Source organism: Octopus sinensis, linkage group LG13 (genome assembly GCF_006345805.1).
Source record: "Octopus sinensis linkage group LG13, ASM634580v1, whole genome shotgun sequence".
NCBI lineage: Eukaryota > Metazoa > Mollusca > Cephalopoda > Octopoda > Octopodidae > Octopus > Octopus sinensis.
In genome coordinates this window covers 5641178-5656177 of record NC_043009.1, presented here as the reverse complement: position 1 = coordinate 5656177, position 15000 = coordinate 5641178, and positions in this window count along the sequence as shown.

The window sequence follows — 15000 nt, the reverse complement described above, 5'->3', positions numbered from 1 at the left end:
TTGGGAATACTTTCTTTCATCATAAGATGAAACATAAAGTTACCTGGATTCACCTAAGATCAAAGCAAAGTCATCTGATTGACTTTGTATTAACTCGGAAAGCTGACTCATAAAATGTGAGCAGTAATGCGAGGTGCTAATTGTGATACTGATCACATAATGGTTAGGGCCAAGGTGTATGAGTACCAAAGAAAACTGATGTAGCGTAGCTAAAACAACCACAAGTTTTGCAATTGTTTCAGAAGAGTGGCAGAAGAATGTCCATTTTGAAAGTCCATGGCAATCTTTCCGGGATGATTATAAAAAAGTGGGACCAGAGATGTTAGGTTTTAACAGGAGACAACACCGAGACTGGTTTGATTCCAATGATACAGTGATAAATGAGCTTTTAGCAACAAAGTGGTCCACTCATGAAAAGCCTCTTGGCCCAAACGTTAAGATCAAAGTGCAACTAGAGAAGTTTTTAAAGTCTCAGAAAGCAGACATGTAATAAGAACTCAGGAGGCTTAAAGATAGTTGGTGGAGAAATTTGTCTGAGGAAGTAAAGGCAGCTTATGACAGGAAAGACATAAAACGTTTCTATACTTTACTGCGGCCAGCTTTTGAACTGCAGTCTTCATCATCATATGTTCCCTTGAAGTCGATAGATGGAAAGGTTTGCTAAACATCTTCCGGGAATAATGAATAGATGGAGAGAACACTTTGCAGTTCTTTTTCACAACCCGTCTGTTGCAAATATGGATATCATAAAGAACTTTTCGCAAAGAGAGATAGTGCAACACAAACGATACTCCTTCCATTGAAGAAGTAAATATGGTATTATGTAAAGAAAGATCGGGTAAAGCTCCTGGATTGGATGGTGTTCCAGTTGAAATTCTAAAAGCAGGCGGAGAGCTTATTTCATCTGAAATTCATAACCTGATGCCTCGAGTTTGGAATGAATCTTCTGTGCCACAAGAATGGATAAATGGCATTCTAATCTGTGTATACACGGGTAAGGACTCAAAAGCAGTGTGTAGTAATTCTACAGGGAGAGCTCTTCTGGCACATGCAGAGAAAATATCTTCAAGGATCATGTTAGAGCCTTTGTTGAGAATGTGTATCCACATTTGTTTTCTGAAGAACAGTGTGGATTCAGACCTCTGCGAGAAACAATCGACATGATAATTTCTGTGAAGCAGGTTCAAGTAAAATTGCGTAGGGGAACAAATGCCCTTATACCAGGTCTTCATAGATTTAACTAAGATGTTTGGCATTGTAGATTGTATTGTGTAAGCTTGGTTGCCCAACACATTTTGTGAACATCTTTAAGGAGCTACACAGGAACATGAAAGCTGAGGTAGTCTATAATAGTGAGATATCTCATGAATTTTCGGTAAACAACGGTGTCAAACATAGAGATATCCCTGCGCCTACATTTTGCTCCATTTATTTTGCTACGTTGCTTTGGTATGACTTGAAGGATTGCAACAGAGGAATTGGAATGATATTCCGGACATCTGGTATTTTTAGTTTGACCCGCTTTAACAGCAAAGCAAAGGCTTTCAAATACTTGTTAGAGAATTACTTTATGATGTTGCTGAATTTTTGGCACACTCAGAGGGGGATATGCAACATTTAATGGACAGGTTTTTCCACTGCATGTGTATATATCGGACTCAAAATTAATCTGGGGAAAACAAAAGTAATGTTTAGTCCCGTGCTAGGACTAACATATTCTGAACCAAATATCTTTGTGAATTGATGTCGTTGAAACCTTTATCTACCTAGGGACCACACTGTCAAGTGATGGTAGTTTTGATTCAGAGATATACTATCGAATAAAGAAGGGAAGTGTTGAATTTGGAAGGTTCGAAAAGCGAGTATGGGCAGATGGAGGTAAAAAACACAAGCTAGACAGACAGATAGATAAACTGATGGAGAGAGAGAGAGAGATGCTTACATTCGTATTTGGTTGTTTTGGGTGTGATTAAGATAGGATGGCTAGTAAAAACTTTCTCAAGACCATGACGAATCATAATTTACTACACTGTGTTTCAATACATACATGAACACAGACACACACACACTCACGCACACACACACACAAGCATACATGTAGATACAAACAGATGTAGCTATAAGTGTATATATATATAAATACGTATATAGATGCTTATATATATATATATAAAGAGAGAGAGAGAGAGAGATGAAAACTTACTTGGAAAAGGATGTGTGGCGTTCGATCATATAATATAAATAATATATAAATATATGAATATATACATGTACATATATGTATATATATATGCATATATTTATATATTATTTATATTATATATATTTATATAAATATACATATGTATATATATACCGATGTAACCATCTATCTAGCTATATATGCACTTATATATGTATATATATATATATTAAGGTATGTAGAAAAAACAACATGGACAAGAACGTATAACTTTAGAAGACGACACAATAAACACGGACAGGAACCTCGAAAACCCTCAGTCTTCAGTCAAGAACCGGATCATCGTAGTAATTTCGCGCCTGATTAATCTTGAGATTACTAGATCACGGCCAGCCCTCCAAGAAAAACTAAGCAACGAGCATTTAGAAAAACTAAGCTGGAAGCGTAGATTTCCTGGAACAAAAACGAAGATCGATGCATGACACCAGTACAGCAAAAGGGACAGATATAAAAAAACAAAAACCTAATGGAATACAGAAACATGAAATAGAAGCATTAACGGTGAAAACAACAAGTGTCTTACGACTGATAACAAGCAAACAAATTTTTTCTCTGGCGCATTGGAAGAAGCCTTTATAGCGGCGGACGAAAACAACGATGTTAACACGACGAGGGTCAGGAGCTGAAAGGCAGATTTCGGCCAACAGTCACGTGACAGAGAAGAAGGGAAAAGAAAAGAAAGAGAAGCAAAGGAAGAGAGAGAGAGAGGAGGGACAAACGCAACAAGAGAGAGAAAGAGAGAAAGAGGAATCAGAGAGAGAAGGGATGGGTGTCGAAGAATGACCTTGATGCAGAGCGAGACAAAGAAATAGGAGGGTATGGAAGACTAGACCAAAGAATCAGAGGAAAGAGAAGAGAAAAGGATGAGTAGAGAGAAAAGAGAGAGAGGGGGACAGATCAATAAAAATGAGAGAGAGAAGAGAGACAAACAGAATTCGTACCAATTATTAAGAATATGTGCTCACAATTAATGATAAGGGGGGTACGGGGCGCCTGGAAATATGTTAAGGTATGTAGAAAAATACAACATGGACAAGAACGTATAACTCTTAGAAGACGACACAATAAACACGGACAGGACACTCGAAACCCTCAGTCTTCAGTCAAGAACCGGATCATCGTAGTAATTTCGGCTGATTAATCTTGAGATTACTAGATCACGGCCAGCCCTCCGAAAAACTAAGCACCGAGCATTAGAAAAACTAAGCTGGAAGCGTAGATTTCCTGGAAGAAGGATCGAATGCATACGAACACCAGGACAGCAAAAGGGACAGATATAAAAAAAACAAAAAAACAATAATGGAATACAGAAACATGAAATACAGAAGCATTAACGGTGAAAACAACAAGTGTCTTACGACTGATAACAACAAACAAATTTTTTCTCTGGCGCATTGGAAGAAGCCTTTATAGCGGCGGACGAAAAAACAACGATGTTAACACGACGAGGGTCAGGAGCTGAAAGCAGATTTCGGCCACGTCACGTGACAGAGAAGAGGGAAAAGAAAAGAAAGAGAAGCAAGGAGAGAGAGAGAGAGAGGAGGGACAAACGCAACAAAGAGAGAGAAGAGAGAAAGAAGGAATCAGAGAGGAGAAGGGATGGTGGTGTCGAAGAATGACCTGTGAGTGCAGAGCGAGACAAAGAAATAGGAGGGTAGTGGAAGACTAGACCAAGAATCAGAGGAAAGAGAAGAGAAAAAGAGGATGAGTAGAGAGAAAAGAGAGAGAGGGGGACAGATCAAGTAAAAATGAGAGAGAGGAGAGAGGACAAACAGAGAGTCGTACCAATTATTAAGAATATGTGCTCACATTAATGATAAGGGGGGTACGGGGCGCCTGGAATATATGTTAAGGTATGTAGAAAAATACAACATGGACAAGAACGTATAACTCTTAGAAGACGACACAATAAACACGGACAGGACACTCGAAACCCTCAGTCTTCAGTCCAAGAACCGGATCATCGTAGTAATTCGCGGCTGATTAATCTTGAGATTATATATATATAATATATAATATAATACACTAGCACATCCATATACATGTATCTACATCTGTATATATATAATATATATATATATATATAAACACATTATTGGTGAATGTTTTATTTCAATTCATGTTTTAATTTCAATTATCCGCACCAACGCACACGTTGCAACGCCAGATGGTTGTACCTCAATATCCTACCGTGCTGTTCACTGCTGTATGTGTGATTTTTGCTACTAAGGTATCGGTAATTTTGATTAATCTATACTACAATCAAGATATTCATCTTTCTATTCACATAATATATCTTATATATATTATATATATGTATATGTATAATTGTCTTCGTAATGTTTGTATGTATGTTTCTGTGCATTTGTAAATATATATATATATATATGTGTGTGTGTGTGTGTGTGTGTATGCTGGGAGAAAGTGTGTGAAGGAGACAAAGATCTACAAATATTTCTGTGGCTTTGTGTACGTGTAGTTTTGTATACTGGTCTGCATAAGTACACACACACACATATATATATATCAATGCATTGCAGTGTTATTTATATGTCTGGAATATTTGCGTTGATAGGACATTAATGCAGTTTTCATCTTTTAAATGAAATGTGATGAACTCTGTAATCTTATTTTTCTATAACAAGCCAAAATCTTTTTTATTACCGGTGCGATTACACAGACAAACACATACACACACACGTATATAATTACATGTATTTGTACGTACATACAATAGCTATCTTTTCTTATATGTGATTATCTGTATTTGTGTGTATGTACGTACGTTTGTCCATGATCGCTTTAGTGTGCACTTATTGTATCTACTTGTACGATTGAAATGTAAGTTTTTCACTAAACTCGTCTCACTTATTCTCCGCTGGGTAAACAAGATTATATTTTATTGTTAACAGTCTGTGTTATTTTTATGACTACCACCTAGTATTATGCCTCTTCATAATCGAACAACCTCTTGAAGGCACCAGTCGCAGTATGTATGAGTGTGTGTACACACCACACGAACACAAACACAAATACACATACTCATGTACATATATATGTGTACGTGTATATATAAATAACACACATGTGTGTATATATATATATAATATATATATATATATATGTATGTATGTATGTATGTATGGATATGTATATATATATATATATATATATATATCTATATATATATATATATAATATTATATATATATATATATATATATACTCGGATGGGGAGTCGAGAGGGGGAAATCAAGAGATGTTGATAGATAGATAGATAAATAGTTAGATAGAGAGATACATAGATAGATAAACAGACAGTCAGACAGCTAGATAGATAGATAGAGAGAGAGAGAGAGAGACAGACAGATAGACATATAGATAGAAATATAGATAGATAGATAGATAGATAGATAGATAGATAGATAGATAGATAGATAGATAGATAGATAGATAGATAGATAGATAGATAGATAGATGCATATTATCTTGCGTGCATCTTTGAATTACTTAGGTATATGCTTTTGTGAAATTGATTGGGTTCGCAGATATTGGGTTCGTAAGTGTCAGCAAGTATCAGACATATATAACATATATTTACTCAAGCGTCTACAAACACACATATACGTACGCAAACACCAAGCTGTTACAAAGAACAGAATACAAAACACGCACTCATATACGTATACAATTGTGTGACGGCTTGTACATATACATACATATATATATATATACATACATACATACATACATACATATATATATATATACATACATACATACATATATACATATATAAATATATGGTTTGTTAACGCATAAAAACAAACGTACATACGCATGCATTTATTCAAATATATATATATATATATATGGTTTGTTAACGCATGAAAACATTCGTACATACGCATGCATGTATTCGTCTGTATGTCTATAAATGTCCATGGTACTTTAGTTGGTGCTGATACGCGTTATTGCCCATATTATTTATCTTATGTGTATCTCTGTATATTTAAATATACATATAAATGTAAACAGCATATATTTCTATGAGGACTTTCTGCGCGTGTTTAAGCGAGTAATAGCGTTTTTGTTTTGTTTGATTTTCGTACAATACTTCATTTTACGAATCTATTTAGTTTAGTCTAATGTGGAATGTTGATTTCGCACCAGATAGAGATATTTACATTCAAATATTTCGGTGCCAAAGTTGGCCATTAATAAAATAATCTCTATTTTTTTTCCGAATGACCTCCAAGACCTAAATAATTCAAATATACCCAAACATGATATCAATTACGTATATTACTGCCACGGAGAGGAACATACATAGCGTATTCGTATGTGTGTGTGTGTGTGTGTGTGTGTGGTTGCGTACATCCTTTCACATCTCATCCTTAACATGTATTTTTTATATATGTAGTTATATATATATATGTATCATTAATTGTATTATCACCAATAACTTCGTCGGCGTCATCATCATCATCATCATCAGCAGCAGAAGCAGCAACAACAGCAGATCATCATATTCATCTCCATCGTCGTCGTCATCATCCTCATCACCATCATCATCATCATCATCATCATCATCATCATCATCATCATCATCAATATCAACAACAACAACAACAAAAGCATCAGCAGCAACTGGTGTTTGTATTGTGCTATGGTATGATAATTTAGAGTTGCGGTTTCAAATCCCGAGTGGAAGACTGTCATTAAAGTTTTTGAAATTGTTTGTTGTTCCCATACAAACACCGGTTGCAGACGTCCCCTATCTCTAGACCAATGAAATTTTACAATCCCCATTTGTTGGTGTCACCTAACTCAAGGCCAGTCAAAGCCGAGCTTCAGCAAATACAAGAAAATATTCTTTAAGAGAATCAACCAACCGGAACGACTGCTGATCGTTCCCCACGGGGAAGCCAACCAGGCAGAACGACAAAGTTGACCACCGGAAAAACAAGGCGGCACCAGGACTTTAACGAATGAAAAACCAGATATTCGTTCGCGGAAAAAAAAAACATAGATATACCGAATACCAAAAAAATACCGTTTAAAGCGAAAGTTCCTACATATCAAGTAGATTGCTTGACGAGCAGAACAAAAGACCCCAAAGTGTTAATAGTTGTAATGTCTGGACATTATATAAAATATAAAAGTCGCCGGTGGGTTGGTATTCTTTCGTTAATTAAGTGGGAAATTTCCATTAATTAAGAGTTTTTCGCGAACAAAATTCAGAAAACTTCCATTAAGCAGAATACTCCAAATTGATGCCATTGGCTTATTTAAGTTTCTTCTGTTAATTTATCTCATTTTTAATCATGCAGATTAATTTAGAAATATATTCTATCGTTTTTCTATACCTGAAAAATATATTGGAAGGTCATATATCGTGGACACACTACGCATTGCTAAGGACATCACATCCAAATTATACCTGGAAGATTTTAACCTGCAAAGAAAGATTTAAGCACGTTAGTTCTTTAGGGAAGTTTTTAAATTTATATCCCACTTAACTGTAAAAATTGATAAAATTTGCCGCTAGATTTTAGTTTTCTACGAGAGAAATACTCTTTAATTCTGAAACATCGCCGTATGCACAAATATATGCATTCATAGATACACACACACAAAGCACGCACGCACACATCGAAGTGTCACCGGTTCGTTCAATGTCGCCATCTATTAGGAATCCCAGGCATCGCCGTTTCAAGATTTTTTACTCTTGTCAATAAGATGTACCTAAGAGAGACAACTCTGAAAAAACTTAAAGACGTAGCGTCAGATATGATTCAATCAACACACTGACTGGCTTGCGCTAGTAAATCGCCCGACCGAGGTAAGTAAAGAAGTGTCAGCGCGAAGCAATGTGTAAGTATGAGTAGAATTAGGTAAGCTGAAATATGCCTGTCACAAATTTCAACTTCTAAAATACAAATACACTGCATATACCGTGGAGAAAAAAATCTAGTGCAAATCAGTGTTGACTGAATTATAAATATAAAGATACGTCTTTATTTAGTTCGTTAAGTGTTACCTCTGCTTCGCAAGAGTCATTCACAACAGTCAAAATCCTCGAAATATCGATCTCTGGGATCCCTAACAGATGGCGACACTGAACGAACAGGGTATTTTCACAACTTTTTACCATAAAAGGGAATTTTTTTTGTTGTTGTTTGTTCCTTCTCGAGCCATCCCTGGCTCATAAGGGCTGGTTTCCCGGTTTCTTGGTGTATAGGTTCCCCACCTGGACGGGACGCCGGTCCATCGCAAGTGAGCTGCAAGATACAGGAGGAAAGAGTGAGAAAAAGTTGTGGCGAAAGAGTCAGCATTCGTTTCACCATTACCTTCTGCTGGAGCCGCGTGGAGCTTAGGTTTTTCGTTCTTAAACACACACATCGTCCGGTCTGAGATTAGAACCCGCAATCCCTCAACCGCGTGTCCGCTGCTCTAACCACTTGGCCATATGCCTCCTCCAGGGAATTTTTCTCCATGGTAACTGCAGTCAATTTGCCTTGTAGCAGTCGAAATATGTTACAAACATATATATATATATACATATATATATATAGATTCAGATGAATATGTTACTTAAGTGAAAGACACCAGAATTTTGTATGGTATTATCCATATAAATCCATGGACTGAAGATTGCTCGACATTTTAAAACTGATGTAATACTTACAGTGTTTAATAAAATGAAGTAGCATTAAAAACGATTGTACCACACTACCTCGGATATACTTGTTGCTTATTTGGATAGATAGATAGATACAACGGGGTTGTTTCAGCTATCCTCCAAACAAATTCCCTCATACGTATTTTGTCACCCGTGGCTATAGTAGAAAACACTTTCCGAAGATACCACGCAGGGATATTGAACGCAGAACCATGTGTTTGTGAACCAAACTTCTTACCACACATCAGTATACGTATGTTCATATGTATTTGTGTGTATGCCTATATGTATGTATACATATGTCTGGTAGAGCAAATGTCTTCATTAGAAAATGGAAATATGCAAGCAGTAATCATTCTAATAGTTTTCTTATACGTTTTTCATGTCCTAAAGAATTTGCTCTGCATTGTAACAGCGTCATGAAAATGCCAACCTCACACAGTATTATCATATCGCTTATGTAAAGCCATAGCTTAATATGTCCTGCTAATTTACAAGTATATGATTTCTTCACAATCCAATGGATATACATAGTATATACAGATATCAGCTCATGGCATTTTATATAACTATCTCATCAGAAATTCTGTATTCGGCAACAGTACTGTGCGACTGATGAAGGCTGCATTTACTGTCTTTCAGTGAAACTTTCAAATATATAAAGAAGAACATATATTTAGAGTAGGCTGGTATGTAATCTATGAGGAAATGGGTTTGATATGTTCAACACTGCTCAGAACTAGATTTCTGCAATGTCCCTATGAGTCATCGTGATTGGAATAATTATCAGCAGTGTTTTAGTCGTTATTATCTGAAGGAATGCAACAGGGTCATCAGCGAATTATATTAGCCCAGAGACGAATACTCTTGTTCAATGATTCTCTAATAATATTGGGTATGTATTGATTATGATTAGTGAACATTTTCAAATCCTGTAAATAATAATCACCTTGTATGCTTCAGAGTAACTACATTTTTGATATGAATTCGGAAAATAATGCATATGTACACGTAAAATATTTGATTACCCTAATAACGAATATCTTCGCGGCTCCTAATTTAGTTAGAAATAGCAATATCATTAAAACGATACACTAACGTCTTAAAATAATATTCGTAGATAGATCAAAACAGATCTGATAACCTTCACTGAATAAACTTTGATTATTGGTCTGCAAAATCAGAGGCAAGCTGGTGGTCACAAAACAATTGGGCTAATAAATGCTACATATTACTCTTTTACTCTTTTACTCTTTTACTTGTTTCAGTCATTTGACTGCGGCCATGCTGGAGCACCGCCTTTAGTCGAGCAAATCGACCCCGGGACTTATTCTTTGTAAGCCTAGTACTTATTCTATCGGTCTGTTTTGCCGAACTGCTAATTGACGGGGACGTAAACACACCAGCATCGGTTGCCAAGCAATGCTAGGGGGACAAACACAGACACACAAACATATACACACACACTTATATATATATACATATATACGACGGGCTTCTTTCAGTTTCCGTCTACCGAATCCACTCACAAGGCTTTGGTCGGCCCGGGGCTATAGCAGAAGACCATGTGGTTGGTTAGCAAGCTACTTACCACACAGCCACTACTGCGCCTATACGTGTAATTGATATAGAATTTGAAGAACATATGTTGTGTTTGTAAATCTGCTCTTAATATAGACAACATTGGTGAAATATGTACAGATGTGTTTTTACAGCGAGCTAATATAAAATAAAACACTGAGTGATTTAGTTTTATTAATTATCTCTTCCATTTAAGGTAATGTCATTAAATTCGTCATCACCGAAATAAATTATTGTAAGTTGCTTGTATCTTTCTATATAACGATGTAAAATATTTTTCATTCTCCCATCAAGGAAATATTTGACTCAAACGCTGCTGCATGGTTGCATTACAAGCGTATTTCTCTTGTATCATTGTCAGATGTAATCGCAAATCTGCGTTAATGTGACGCACTATCTGCAATTTCGTACATCGCGCTTTGGCTTTGATATTGGTTTGTTTAGTAGCCTCACCTGTTTTTCTAATGTAGTGGCTCCATGTAGTCCTTCCATCTGAAAGCAGTACTTTGTGATCGAGGGGTGAAGGGTTTTACACTTTTCATTGTACGAGGAGGTCCATCTGCAATGAGGTCAAAGATTTATTTTCCCGTTCTTGTAGGCTTTTAAGCGCTTACATTTGGGATCAAATTTTAAAATAACTACCTATAGCCGCTGGCGTGGCTGTGTGGTAAGAAGCTTGCTTCATAAACGCATGGTTCCGGGTTCAGTCCCACTACGCGACACCTTGGACTGGTGTTTTCTGCTCTAGACTCGGGTTGTCCAAAGGGAAACTGAAATAAGCCCGTCGAATATATAATATATATATATATATAATATATATATATATATATATATATATTATATATATATATATATATATACATATATACATATAAGAAATGGAAAATTAAGCAATTATAAATTCAAGAATTATGAATTCAATTCAATTAAATAGTTTGTACAAGCAAATGACACATCTCTTAAATTACAGCGTTAATTACATTAATAAAACGATGATTTTCCCGAATAATCAAATCCATTTAAATATGTAATGATGCTTCATCAGATAGACATAACTGCATCAATATTTGACGAAAAATATCAATAGAAAATATTTATAAGGCTTTACAAAAGCGCTTTATAAGAGCGAGCTTAATGATAAATGAGTAAATAATCTAACTGAAATTATTTAAATTTCTAATTTTATATCTATAAATATTCAGTTTTACAACCGAATTTGCACAGTACACACGTTATTATGTAAATATTTATATATATTTATATATACACACAAACACCTATCTTTTCGGTATATATGCATACACCCACACATCCGTATACACAAATGAATATTCACATGCACAAGTTTAGCTATTCATCTCTCTATATATACATATCTCTATTTTTTACAATTTTAATATCTATACAACACATACACACATGTATCTATTTTTGATAAAACATTATTTTATATATTAATTCAAATCTAAATATTATGAATTTGGCTATTAGAATGCAGGTGAGATAATTATCTTTCCATTTGTAGAAACAACAGAAAAACAAAACCGCGGTCGGTTAACGAAAAAAACATTAAAATATATACAAATCAAATAAGATAAATACGTTATCGCTACATATATACCCCAGTATTCATTTACTCACATACATATACATATCGATACTTATATATTAAAAAACCAAACCAACTCTATACGGACATGGAAAAATAAATTCTATAGATACATAAAAGCCAAAATAATATCAATATATATATATATATATATATATATATATACACACAAACACACTGTATATATATATATATATATATAAATATGTGTGTGTGTGTATATAGTCATGCATGTATGTGCGTATTTGTGTGCTTGTGTCTGTTTTTGCCACCCCAACATCGCTTGACAATCGATGTCGGTGTGTTAACGTCCACATATCTTAGCGGTTCGTCAAACGATTCCGATTGAATAAGAACTAGGCTTACAAATAATAAGTTCTGGGGTTGATTTCTTCGACTAAAACCCCTTAAGTTGGTGCTCCAGCATGGCTGCAGTTAAATGACTGAAACAAGTGAAAGAATATCGTGCGAATAACAAAAAAAATAAATTATGTTATTTGTGATGATTTGGTTAGAGGTGCCTTCCCCAAAGTCAAAGGGAGCGTTCCAAAATGAAAAATTGTAGGAGAAACGTCTCATCAAAAAAGCGCCATTCTGGTCCTTACAACGCCATTAGAAGAATATCATGAGCAGAGAACAATCGATGAACCTAGTGAAGGGAAAAGTCAACCATTGCCAATTTTGTTGAAGATTTAAAAAGAAATAGATTTGGCAAGAATGATGTCAGAGATGACATCAACGCAGTCTTGGATGAGGTACATATATCACGAACTGATATCCCTCATCACCAGACGAGTTTATCGAATGAAATCACAACTGAGAATTGACTAATATTTACTTCTTCATAGATAACATTATATATGTCGGCATGCGGATGTGTTTTTAAGACGCTCTGTTCGGAACGTATCGTGAAGTTAAGAATTTCAGAAGGAATAAAAGTCTTGAAACCACACTATTGTTATCTTTACGTGTAGAAGAGCAGGAAAAAGTTAATCAGAGGCAGTTCAAGCACATTTTGAACAAATAGCGTTATGCTGTAGTATACATAGCGAAAAATATGTGTGTAACGGCCGAAGAGATGTAAAACGTTTTTCGAAGAATAGGTGTTCATATCTTTTATTAAAGAGAACGAAATTTTAGTATCTGAGCTTGGATGAGTCTAGTCACATGTTGGTATCCACTAATACCACCCATACGAAGACGATCTGGACTATCACCATTACCTTCACTACAAACCCCACTATCGCTATATCCACAAACCACTTTCAACATCATCATCATCATCATTATCTTCACAAAAGCAACAACAAAATCTTCATGTTCGTCAGCATTCTCTCCAGTAAGGCTATTTTAATATTATTATTATTATTATTATTATTATTATTATTATTATTATTATTATTATTATTATTATTATTATCATCATCATCATTATTATTACTATTATTATTATTAAGTGAGAGAACAGTGCATGCCATCAAAGTGACACCAGGGTAAAATATACGAAGTCCAGTATACCCATCATCACTACCAGTCTGATTAGGGTACACTAGGCACATGCATCACAACCATATGTGGGCAACATTATTTATTATTACTATTCTATGTTTGACTTTTGCTTTATGTCTTTTGCTTTAAGTTGGCTCCAAGTCTCACCCAGAGACCTCAAGAGACAACAGGTTGGAAGTTCTGTGCCATATATTTGGGGGTTTTTTTGTGTTGTACTAGTGAATGTCTAATACATAAAAATAAATAAATAAATAAATAAATAAAAAATAAAATAAAAAAAGTTTGTTTTAAACCTTGGGATTACATAGAGAGTATTTTGCGTAGGATATGAGCAGTTCCCATGAGCACTATCTTTTGAATTTCTGCCATTTTGAGGTTTCCTGGTATCTGAGTTAGGTAGCAATCAGTCTCTTTCGCTATCATTCCCAGGGCACCTATGACAACGGGTATTGTTTTAGTCTTCAGCTTCCACATTTTGCTGATTTCTATTTCAAGATCTTTATACTTGCTCAGTTTTTGGTAGGTCTTGACCGATACGTTTATATCGATTGGGACAGTTATATCAATGAGGAGGCATGTTCTTTGTCTGAAGTCTTTCAATATGATGTCTGGCCTATTTGCATCTATCTTCCTGTCAGTTTGAATGGTGAAGTTCCAGAGGAGTGAGATGTGGTCATTTTCAAGCACTGGAGGTGGATTGTGTTCCCACCAGTTATTTTCATGGGGCAAATCCAGGTTTTTGCAAATTACCCAGTGATTATATTGTACAGCTCTATCATGCCTACTGAGGTACTCTGTAGGCACTAGAAGACTGCATTTGGAGACAACATGATCAATGGTTTCATTTTGTTGTCGGCATACACATGTTGGGCTCCTGCCGTTCTTTAATATGTTGGCCTGGTAGTTTCTTGTTGGTAGGCATTGATCTTGAGCTACTATGATAAACCCCTCTGTTTCAGATTTTAAGCCAGAGGCCATTAGCCATTGATGGGTTAGGGCTTTGTCGATATCTGCATTATTCGCTCTCTTTGGGAATTTGCCATAGAGAGGTTTTTCTTGCCATTTATTATTCAGAATATCTAAGGCCGCAGTTTTGGCACGGGTTTTCATGCGCCTAGCTTTTTCTGTGCTTGTTGCTTGTATGTCTATCTCTAATTCCGAAATTTGTTGTATTCGAAATTCACTTAGATATTCCTTTGCCTGTTTTGTGACTGCGTATGATGCTTTCTTGTTTTCATGTTTTGAGACAAGTTTTAACATCCAGTCCTCAGAGTTTTTCAGGTAGGTGTCTAGGCCAATTGTAGCAATCTTCATTGTTATTGCCAGTTGCAAAAGGCCACGGCCTCCCTCTTTTCTTGGCAGATAGAGTCGTTC